The sequence below is a fragment of the Diachasma alloeum genome, unplaced genomic scaffold (genome assembly GCF_001412515.2).
Source record: "Diachasma alloeum isolate Michigan unplaced genomic scaffold, Dall2.0 Dall_scaffold_00671, whole genome shotgun sequence".
Taxonomy (NCBI): Eukaryota; Metazoa; Arthropoda; class Insecta; order Hymenoptera; family Braconidae; genus Diachasma; species Diachasma alloeum.
The window spans coordinates 82,782-92,913 of record NW_021680803.1 but is presented as its reverse complement, the minus strand read 5'-3'; the positions used below and the strand labels follow the sequence as shown (position 1 = coordinate 92,913).

At 41.3% G+C, this 10,132-nt stretch overlaps 1 long non-coding RNA gene across 1 annotated transcript in view; it reads left to right on the top strand.

Moving 5' to 3' along the window:
- Nucleotides 1–8,947: 8,947 nt before the first annotated feature.
- The window catches only part of LOC107044067, a 15,906-nt gene continuing 14,721 nt past the window's right edge, over nucleotides 8,948–10,132 (top strand). Inside the window, exon 1 of the long non-coding RNA XR_001461293.1 lies at nucleotides 8,948–9,048. This is a non-coding gene — a long non-coding RNA (uncharacterized LOC107044067). The remainder of the gene's footprint in view (nucleotides 9,049–10,132) is intronic.

Genomic DNA, 10,132 nt, shown 5'->3' with positions numbered 1-10,132 from the left:
CAACTGCGTGAAACACACAGGCGTATAAAAATACAACTGCGTGAAACACACAGGCGTCTAAAAATACAACTGCGCGAAACACACAGGCGTATAAAAATCAACTGCGTGAAACACACAGGCGTATGAAAATACAACTGCGTGAAACAGACAGGCGTATAAAAATGCCACTGCGTGAAACACAGCGGTATAAAAATACCACTGCGTGAAACACAAAGCGGTATAAAAATACCACTGCGTGAAACACACAGTAGTATAAAACTTCAATTGCGTGAAACACACAGGCGTATAAAAATACAACTGCGTGAAACACACAGCGGTATAAAAATACCACTGCGTGAAACACACAGCGGTATAAAAATACCACTGCGTGAAACACACAGCGGTATAAAAATACCACTGCGTGAAACACACAGCGGTATAAAAATACCACTGCGTGAAACACACAGCGGTATAAAAATACCACTGCGTGAAACACACAGCGGTATAAAAATACCACTGCGTGAAACACACAGCGGTATAAAAATACCACTGCGTGAAACACACAGCGGTATAAAAATACCACTGCGTGAAACACACAGTAGTATAAAACTTCAATTGCGTGAAACACACAGGCGTATAAAAATGCATCTGCGTGAAATACACAGTAGTATAAAACTTCAATTGCGTGAAGCACACAGGCATATAAAAATGCATCTGCGTCAAATACACAGGCGTCTAAAAATGCCACTGCGTAAAACACACACCGGTATAAAAATGCAACTGCGTGAAATACACAGTAGTATAAAACTTCAACTGCGTGAAACACACAGCAGTATGAAAATTCGGCTGCGTGAAACACACAAACTTCACGCATGCGTGGAGTGTATGGAGTGTACGGGAGTGACTCACGCAATAGTGCGAATAGTCACGGCCAAACTTCAACCGCGTGAAATACACAGTAATATAAAACTTCAACTGCGTGAAACACACAGGAGTATGAAAATTCGGCTCTGTGAAACACACAAACTTCACGCATGCGTGGAGTGTATGGAGTGTACGGGAGTGACTCACGCAATGGTGCGAATAGTCACGGCCATTCCTCTAACACATATATTCAATCGATCGGTCTCGGCAGGGTTTTCCCCGGTTGTTGGAAAGTAGCAAAAGTTTGTCCGGTGCACAAACGAGGGGATAAATCGATGGTCGAGAATTACAGACCGATTGCAATACTGGCTTCATTCTCAAAGTTTTACGAAATCTGTCTTTACAAACGATTACTCAGTCTCTTTTCTCCTCGTCTATCAATATCGCAGCATGGCTTTGTGCCGAGGCGATCCACAGTATCAAACCTTGCAGTACACACATAGTTCATCAGTGATGCAATTGCCCGTGGTCACCAGGTTCATTTAATCTAAACAGATTTTTCAAAAGCCTTTGACTGTGTGAATATTGTTGGACTACTGAATAAGATTGCTATGCTTGGAATACCTGGGCAGTTGCTTGACACGATTCGTTCATACCTCACGAATAGATCATATATGGTGTCCTGTAACAGGAACCTATCGGATCCTTTTTTCCCGACCTCGGGAGTCCCTCAGGAATCGAACTTAGGGCCACTATTATTCAATATCTTCATAAATGACATAATGAGTAAATTGAGTTGTATCTCATCGATATATGCAGATGACGCAAAATTATGTAAAGTTATAAAATCTGAGGAGGATGCTGTCTGTCTGCAGGCAGACATTGACAGATTTACTGGATGGTGTGACTCAAATCTTCTGGACTTGAGTGCAGAAAAATGTAAAAAAATCACGTTTTTCAGGGGACGCAGAGTAATTGTTACTAATTATATTATCAAGGGGGTTATGATTGAAGATGTTGAGGAATGTCGGGACTTAGGGGTCGGATTTGATCGCAGCCTAAAATTTCATAATCATATTGACAGCATGGTCACAACAGCGAAAAAGACAATAGCTTTCGTAACAAGAGTGAGTAAATACTTCAGCAACATGGCTGGTATCAGGGCGCTTTACCTAATTTTGGTCAGACCGCAACTGGAATATGCAGCGTTTGTATGGAGTCCAACACATAAAAACAAAATCGATCAAATTGAGGCAGTTAACAAGCGTTTTTTAAAATTCATGTGTTGGAAAAAAGATGGTTTTTACCCTGAAAGAGAATGTGACCTCTTGGAGTTGAGTGATAAGTTTGACCTGTTAACGATGAAAGAGAGAAGAATCGTTGCGTCGATGCTCTTTGTTATTAAGATCGTTAGAGGTAATATCGATTGCCCACAGTTCTTGGAGTCTCTATCATTCAGAGTGCCACCACTCAACTCCAGGCTAAAGACGATTTTCTATTTGCCGAAACGAAAGTCGGGTGTTGTTTCACCTCTGTATTTAGTACGTAAGAATGTGAACAAATTCGTAACATACTATGGTAATGACATGGACGTGATATTGTCCCCCCTACCTGTGATAGTCAATAAAGCACATCTGTATATGAAGTCATTGAGAGGAATAAATAAATAATGGTAATCTATTAGACGCGACTCAGCACCCACCATCCGCCATCTTAACCATCGAAATTGTTATGAAATCTGTATATGTATATTTGTTTTTAGTCTAATTTGATTCATGTATAATGATTTGACCCTATAATTGGCCTCGACTGTTGGGTCTTAAATAAATAAATAACAATAACAATAACAAAAAAGCCTCTTCAATTTTGGCCCTTACCAATCGGTAATTCCTCCAGAATTTCAAATCTCTGAACTGAAAGGGACTGTCCCAAGGGGCGGATAAACAGATATGTGATCACAGAGGTAGTTAAAAGCTCTGTATTACTATCAGAATCCTATCAGGATTAGCTCGTCTCATTGTAACTTTTTCTTGGTGAACCAAATGATTAGCATTGGTTAATATTTCACCTTAAAAGGTTGAACAAATTTATGAGAACTCATAATTTCCATTGAAGGACATGAAAACCCTTCCAAAACTAAGACTTTGTGACACATTCACGGATGGAAATGTCTTCGAAGACGTATCTTTCCAGCCCCGGTACATGTGGAGCATGAAAAGTTCCTGTTTTTGCATGGGTGGTATTTTTTCCAATTTTCCTACCCTCCGTTTGGAATTGCGACTCGTTCTCTAGCTTCGCGAGTGTCATGAGGCCGGCGATGAATCTTATTGATTCGGAGGTTTCATATCATCCAGCTATCTAGATGATATTTTATTACTGTTTTTCCGGCTATTGAGTATGGTACCAACGCAAAATTAAACTGTCAAGGCTCTTTCTTATCTGAGCCGTATTAAAAAGCAAAAAGCGTTGTAACTTGATTTTATCTCTTACAAGTTTTGTCTAGAAACACCTTATGAAAGATGCTATGCGTTATAGCGATTTACGCAATAAATAGTCATCATCTGCCATCTGGAACAAATTGTTCCATTAGAGTGTGTTTTCACCTCATAAGCTCCTTAAAATGTATGGGTCTATATTGGCATTGAGTGTATGCTACACTGAAAAACTTGGAAGAATTTTTTAAAAAAGTCAAGATGATCATTAATTATGGAAATTTTGAATGACCTTGTTCTTCTCAGCCAGATCTTCCTTAGTAGCTCTTATTTGAGCTGATCAGTCTAGAACAAATATTCTTCCAGGCGCAGCCTTGTTAGGTTGGAAATCTACCTCTGCGTTAAGGGGTAACGGAACCGACCACAAAAATACGTTTACCAAAAACAAGTTGTCTTAGATTCTATGCAATGAGAATCAATAACACTTTTTCCCCGTATTGAGAGTAATGGAAGGCATCGCTCTCTTCTCATGCTTTTCTTATTTGTGGAAAAAAAATTGCAAATTATTTAACGGCAAGGCCCAGGGCAAGGCCCAGGGCAAGGCCGACGCCATTTTATTTGTAGGAATCTGCCAAGTCATGGTAGAAAAACCGATTTTTTAAGATTTTTCTTAGCCGATGGCTATTTTTATGAGAAAGAGCGATCGAGCGAGGTTCAAGACAGATTTTGAGTACAAAAACGTACTTTTGTTGCGTAATTTTCGTAAAAACTTGTTTATGATGATTGGGTGGTATCCAGGACGTAACAAGTCCTATTCAAGGCACCAATTGTAAGAGGGAAGTACTTTTACGAGTCAGAAGATGGCGCGAACGGAGTTGAAAATTTTTAACGAATCCAACTGTCATATGTTTTTATGACAATTCCGTGTGTATGTGGCTATCAGCAGTGTCTATGAGCATGGTAGAATGTTTCCATACCATTATTATTTATTAATATCCATTTATTTATATTTTATGGGATTTTGTACTTTTCACGTACAAAATCCAAAAAACCACGGGAATCTGCAATACCGATAGGAGGGACCCCTAACCTCGGCGTGTGACGGGTTCCGTTACCCCTTAAAAGATCAAGTCGAGATATCTGGCCAGTATGAGAAAGTCACAACAATATAAATTCCTCAATGTTTTTGACCATTCACCTAGCTCTTAGGGATTCTTTCACGACCTATGATCCTGTGAGCGTTTGCTCCAATGTAATAACATCGCAGACAATCTCTACGTTAATGGGTTGGAAGGTAAAAAATTCTCTCATCAGAAGAAATCAGTTCGAGAGTCTTAGCACTGTTGCGAAGGCTTCGGTCGAATACATCTTCTTCTTATATGCCTTCCAAAGTCAATACTGGAGTGTCACATTGGAATTTAAGTTTTTCACAACTTCGGTGAGAAGGATCTTTTCAATCCAAAAATGGACCTTTTTTGTCCCTCTTGTTAAATTACAAACGCAATCGCTAATCCGTGTGACACGGCGATCTCCTTGGAGTGTCGACTGACACCTTTTCACTCTCGATTTGTCACAAAATTTTCTCTAGATATCCCCTACATTTGGCCTAGGAATAAATTGGAAATTTGTCACAATTCGTAGAATTCCAGTCGTGAAACCGATGATATAATGGTCTCCCTCTGTTAGATAGTTCAATTCTGCTTATTTGCTTTCATTTATCCCATCTGAGAAACAAATTACGATATCAAATCCTCAAGGGATCTTCTACTTTCACGTGGTACCAGGTGCCTGTGTCATAACAGCCATAGAAGCTCTTTCATCACCTTTGTTGTTGATTTTTCTCTTTGTCGTTAACGAAGTCTTCTCTTGAAAGATTGTGAATTTTTATGAATGAAAGGAAATTAACTGCTGTTCAACATCTAGTCCCATTCTCCTGCACATTTTTAATGGTAGAGTTCAAATAAGGAACAGCGTATGAAGCAGTAAAATCCACCAATTCAAGAAGCATTGGGAAAAAATCTAACATTCCAAAGATTGGTAAGCAAGTTTTCAAAATATGTCCTAATAAATCATGATGCATTCATACCTGGTATCCCGAGTGTATTCTAATCTACCTAAGGTCTTTCCCACTCATGGCAAATCTGTCAATTGTTCACCTCAATGGAAAATTGTCTTTCTTGTAACCTTGAGTATTTCACAGAGACGACAAACGTTCTCCGCCATTGGACATGAGAACAGTCTCAAAGGTGCTTCAAATCTGGATTTCACGATACCAGACATGATACAATTTTCTTGCCCAGGCGATCCGCAGCTTGTTTCTCCTTTTATGCTTTGAAAGGCATCATTTTCGTGCAGCCAATGTAGCTTTCTGTAGTATGTTGTGTGACGGAATTTTCAAGAATTCCGCCACCTGTATATAACTTAGTCGTAGAATTAAGTAAATCATAAGAGTGAGTAGGTAAGTGTGAACTTATTTTTATCTTTTCGAAGAGAGAGAGTCGCGATTCCCTTAACCCCCAAAGTTCGCACCCCTACCGAAGGGCGATGCAACACCCCTTTTAGCTCCAGCTCGTAAAAACCAGTCTCCAAGAATATCAGGAAGGGCCTCGCGGGGAAAACAACGTTCGATTTCTAAAAATAATCAAATTCACGTGTCGATACACATTAAAAACGAGTAAAAAGTAAAATCTCCGGTTCAAGTCATATTAAAGTTTTGTTCTCTTTTAGTTTCAGTTATCTTTCTGGTTTATTTTGGATTTCAGGGGATTGATTTTCGGTTTTATGGTTGAGGGAAAATTTACAATAATTGTATTTTCCTAGTTATGTTTTTGTATTTTGAAATCTCGCGAATCCTGAGAGGGACGACGATCCACCGCGGTTCAGAGCCGATACACCGAGCTTCCCGGTGAGATCTCGCTGATCTCGTCGAGTGCGGCTGCTGATCACAGAGGTTGAGGTGAAATACTCACGCTCCCTGGCGAAGGCACTTCGTGGAGTCGCTGGAATCACCAGTGCAGCTGGAAGGCCATGTGGATGAACATAGCCCACTCGTCTGCATGGATCGCCATGGGCTATTCTCTCTTTAGATGTATTCACGGTGACTCCAGGATGACTCCCGGGAGAGTGACAGCAGCGAAAAGTGCACTCACTCAGGGGTGAAGTGCATTCGCGAGGAGAAAAGGCGAACAACTGCCTTAATTCCCCCTTTCCGAACCTCCAGATAACTATCGTTCAGCCACTATGGATAAAAACCCCTTGGGTTAATTCATAAAAGATATAATTAACGGCGGAATGCCTAAAATAAGTCTAAAACCCATTTGAATCAAAATCCCCGCGTGCTCAGTTACATGAGCCCGCCCCAGCGGCAGTTAGACGGCGTGCCAGTCGCGCCACCCAGCTGAGAACCTCCGCCGGTTAGACGCAGTTTACGAGAGAGTTGGACCCGAGCAACCACTGCGACAACATCCCCGAGAACATCTGCAACGATTGGGAGAGTTGGTGGAGACCATCGCCGAGGGCCCACACGAGAACATGGTAAGTACATTTTTGTTCACCATGTGCACTCTCTCCCGAGGAGAGAAGTGCATCTATTCCCAGTGTGCCCAGTGATAACCTCCGGGAAAAGTGCACCGGCGGTTACCAGAGTGACGCCGAGATGCATTCCCAACCACCAAAACTCCTCCGGGCGAGTGGATAAATGCACCTCTGAGTGCATAAAACCCTCGTTCGGCTCTCCAGACCTCTCCCGAGTGATAAAACCCCAGTGAAACCCAAGAGATAGTGAAAATGGACAGTGAGACCCCAATAAAAGGCCGCACATGGCCCATGCCCTGCCATGACGCCATTGTGCCCTCTCCATTCACCAGGAGGTCCGGTGAACAATTAATGCACCTTCGGAGTGCATAATTAGTTCACTAGGACCCTCGAGAACGTATGGGGAATGTCCAGTGCCAATTCTAGTGGGAAAAAGTGGATAAAACAGGCCTATAAGTGCACACATGCGCCTCACGTGCCGTGGGTGACGCCGTAGTGCACATGGCGGTTTTTCCTCTTTCCAGAGCGAATTGAAGCCTCAAATGAGTGCTCTTCTAGCTCAGTAAAGTTCCCCCAAGGTTTCAATTGATTAATTTAAGATTTCTTGGAAGACGAGACCCCGAAAATCACGACATTGAAGCGCGCGAGCCCCAGGAATTTCCCTGTGACGCTACGACGCCCTTGATGGAGGACGGACTCGAATATGGGGCAAAATGGCACTCTTAAGTGACATTTGCATACTTGAGTCCCTCGCCCATTCATTGTCATTTATTGTTCTGAGGAGATTCGCCGAGATCATCGCATCGGAATTGATATAGCCTTCGGATCCTCCAGCACTCCAGTTTCTGGACGATGCGGAGAGATCGTTGGCTTGGACTTTTCGGACCTCCCATTCCCTTCGCGATAACCTCTCTCTCAAGGTCAATTCACGTACTCTCACTCTCGGGAATTTAATTAAATTTAATTCTGTTGAATTTAATTGAAATTAATTTATTTTATTTATGAAGAATAGAAATTCTATTTGAGTTGGAATATTATTGAGAAATTGAATAAAACACGGAGTAAATTTAAAGTAATTATCTCATCCCCTATTCAATCAATTTTCTGATTCTTCCTTTTGATTTTTCTGTATCTTTTGGTAAATTCGCGACATCCTTCCTAAGACCGAGCGACCGATCCTACCCCGCTCTCCGACTACCTCCGAGCTAGTCGAGCTAATTCCGCAACCTCTCCCTCGATCTCCCCAATTATGGCTAAGTTTTCGTATGGTTCTCTTTAATGCGGTTCGTTGACACCGCTGGAACAAAAGTCAGCTGGCGCCCGACAGCATTTTCCTCGTTTTCCCGTTTATCTCGTTTATTCGGTTTTCGAGGATTTTCGTGGGGACATCGAGGAGCAGAGGCCGAAGGTGACAACACTCCGGCTGTTTTGAGTTTCGCATCGAGTTATGGATAAGTCTACGGTTATATTTCAAGTTTTGAGTTTCACGTTGGTTAGTGCCGTGACAGTTGAGATTTGAGATTTAACATCTCTAAGCTGTTTGTTTATTCAGAAAGTTTTATAGCTGTGAATCTCCATGAACATTGGCTTGATGGATTATATTGTCCCATAACCATCTTGGAGTCGATACAGGCTGATTCTCAACTTACATTACTAAGTATACAGCAACTCCAGCTGCTGTGAGAAAACGAGTAAGTCTCAAATGGTTTAGAAGTACGATTTGTACATTTCTATAATTACCGTATCCGCGTTTGACCCAAAGATTTTTTGTCAAAGTTCTATTGAATATGATTTAGTCTATAACCATTCTTTTTGTCCATTGACATTCATCTTTAAAATCTTCCTTTTCATGTTCATATTAAATTTGGGGTTTATAAAAGGAAAAAAAAACAAAAAGAAAAAAATTGGATGGCCTCTGAACATTCTACAAGTCATTGAAATCTCGAAGACGAGGCTCGAACATAATTGTACGATCAAACGAACTTACCTGTAAGTAAAGTTCGATCGTGATTATATAAAGCGCCTCGTCGAGAGATTCAGTCCCCCCACCCCCCGCTAACTGGCTTTCCCAAACCCGATCCAATTTTTTCTATACTCTTGCTTAACTTTAAGGGATCTCCGCAGTTGCGATGGGCGCGCGGGTGAGTGGAGTGTAAAATAGTCATGTTAGAAAGGTTAGTTTCGAGAGAGAAGGCACATCAAACATGGTGTATGTTGGATAATGACAGACATCGCCAAGGTAATTTTATCGCTAATCTATTGAACAAATCAACGATAAAGCCCTATGGAACTTCGTAGTCACATTTTTCAGGGCTTAACATAAATAAATAGACCTTCCTTTGCTGGCTAGCATCTTGTCAACAGTGTGAGGGTGTGGGACAAATTGGCCTTCATAAAGCCTGTGTATAAGGCGATATTTCACGAATTAATTCGAAACGAGCAAAACCATAAAACTACTTAGCATTTCTTTTACAAATTCTCTTTTAAAATTTTTGATTATTATATGATATATTTAATTCGCTAGCACCTTCTATTTTGGGGATTTTGGGCAAAAGTACTGCGGGGAACCATTAAACTAATGATTAGATAGTGGGCCCTCACCGTCGAGGTGCCACACAAAGAGGATTGACTAAAGTAGAGGCTCAGATCTCGGGGTTCAAGAGACCCCAAGCCAAAAATAGTACGACCCCAGTGGAGGGATGGCGCCACGGTCGAATCTGACGGCTGGGCGAGCTGCTTGTGCCGGTAACTCGGCACTCGGCAGTAGCAGTCCTGCTGTGGCACTATCACAGGGATAGTTTCGGAGGGGAATTTATGCCCTCCTCGTCGTGCTGGCTAATTAATATTAAGAAATGAAACACAGACGGTGTGATGGAGAATTAAATTCCCCATCAATTAACCCTCTTTCATCCCTTAATCTCTGTAACAAAAAAATATAAACTACGACAAAAGTCATGGGCCAGTGAGAAAAATAATTTTCTTCTCGGCGCAAAGTGACTTTTCACCATTCAAAAATTTGTCTCTCCCCTCCTAATTGAAATTAAGAGTCGAAAAAAAGGCTGTTTGACGGAGAACTAAATTACCCATCAATTAACCCTCTTTCATCCCTTAATTTCTGTAAAAAATGGAAGAAACTGTCATGGAAATCACAGCGCAGTAAGAAAAATAATTGTTTTGCGAAGCACAGTGACTCCCGGTAATTAAAAATTCACCTCTGCCCTCGTAATTGAGATTAAGGGATGAAAAAAGGGCAGTTCGACGGAGAATTAAATTCCCCATCAATTAACCCTCTTTCATCCCTTAATCTCTGTAACAAAAAAATA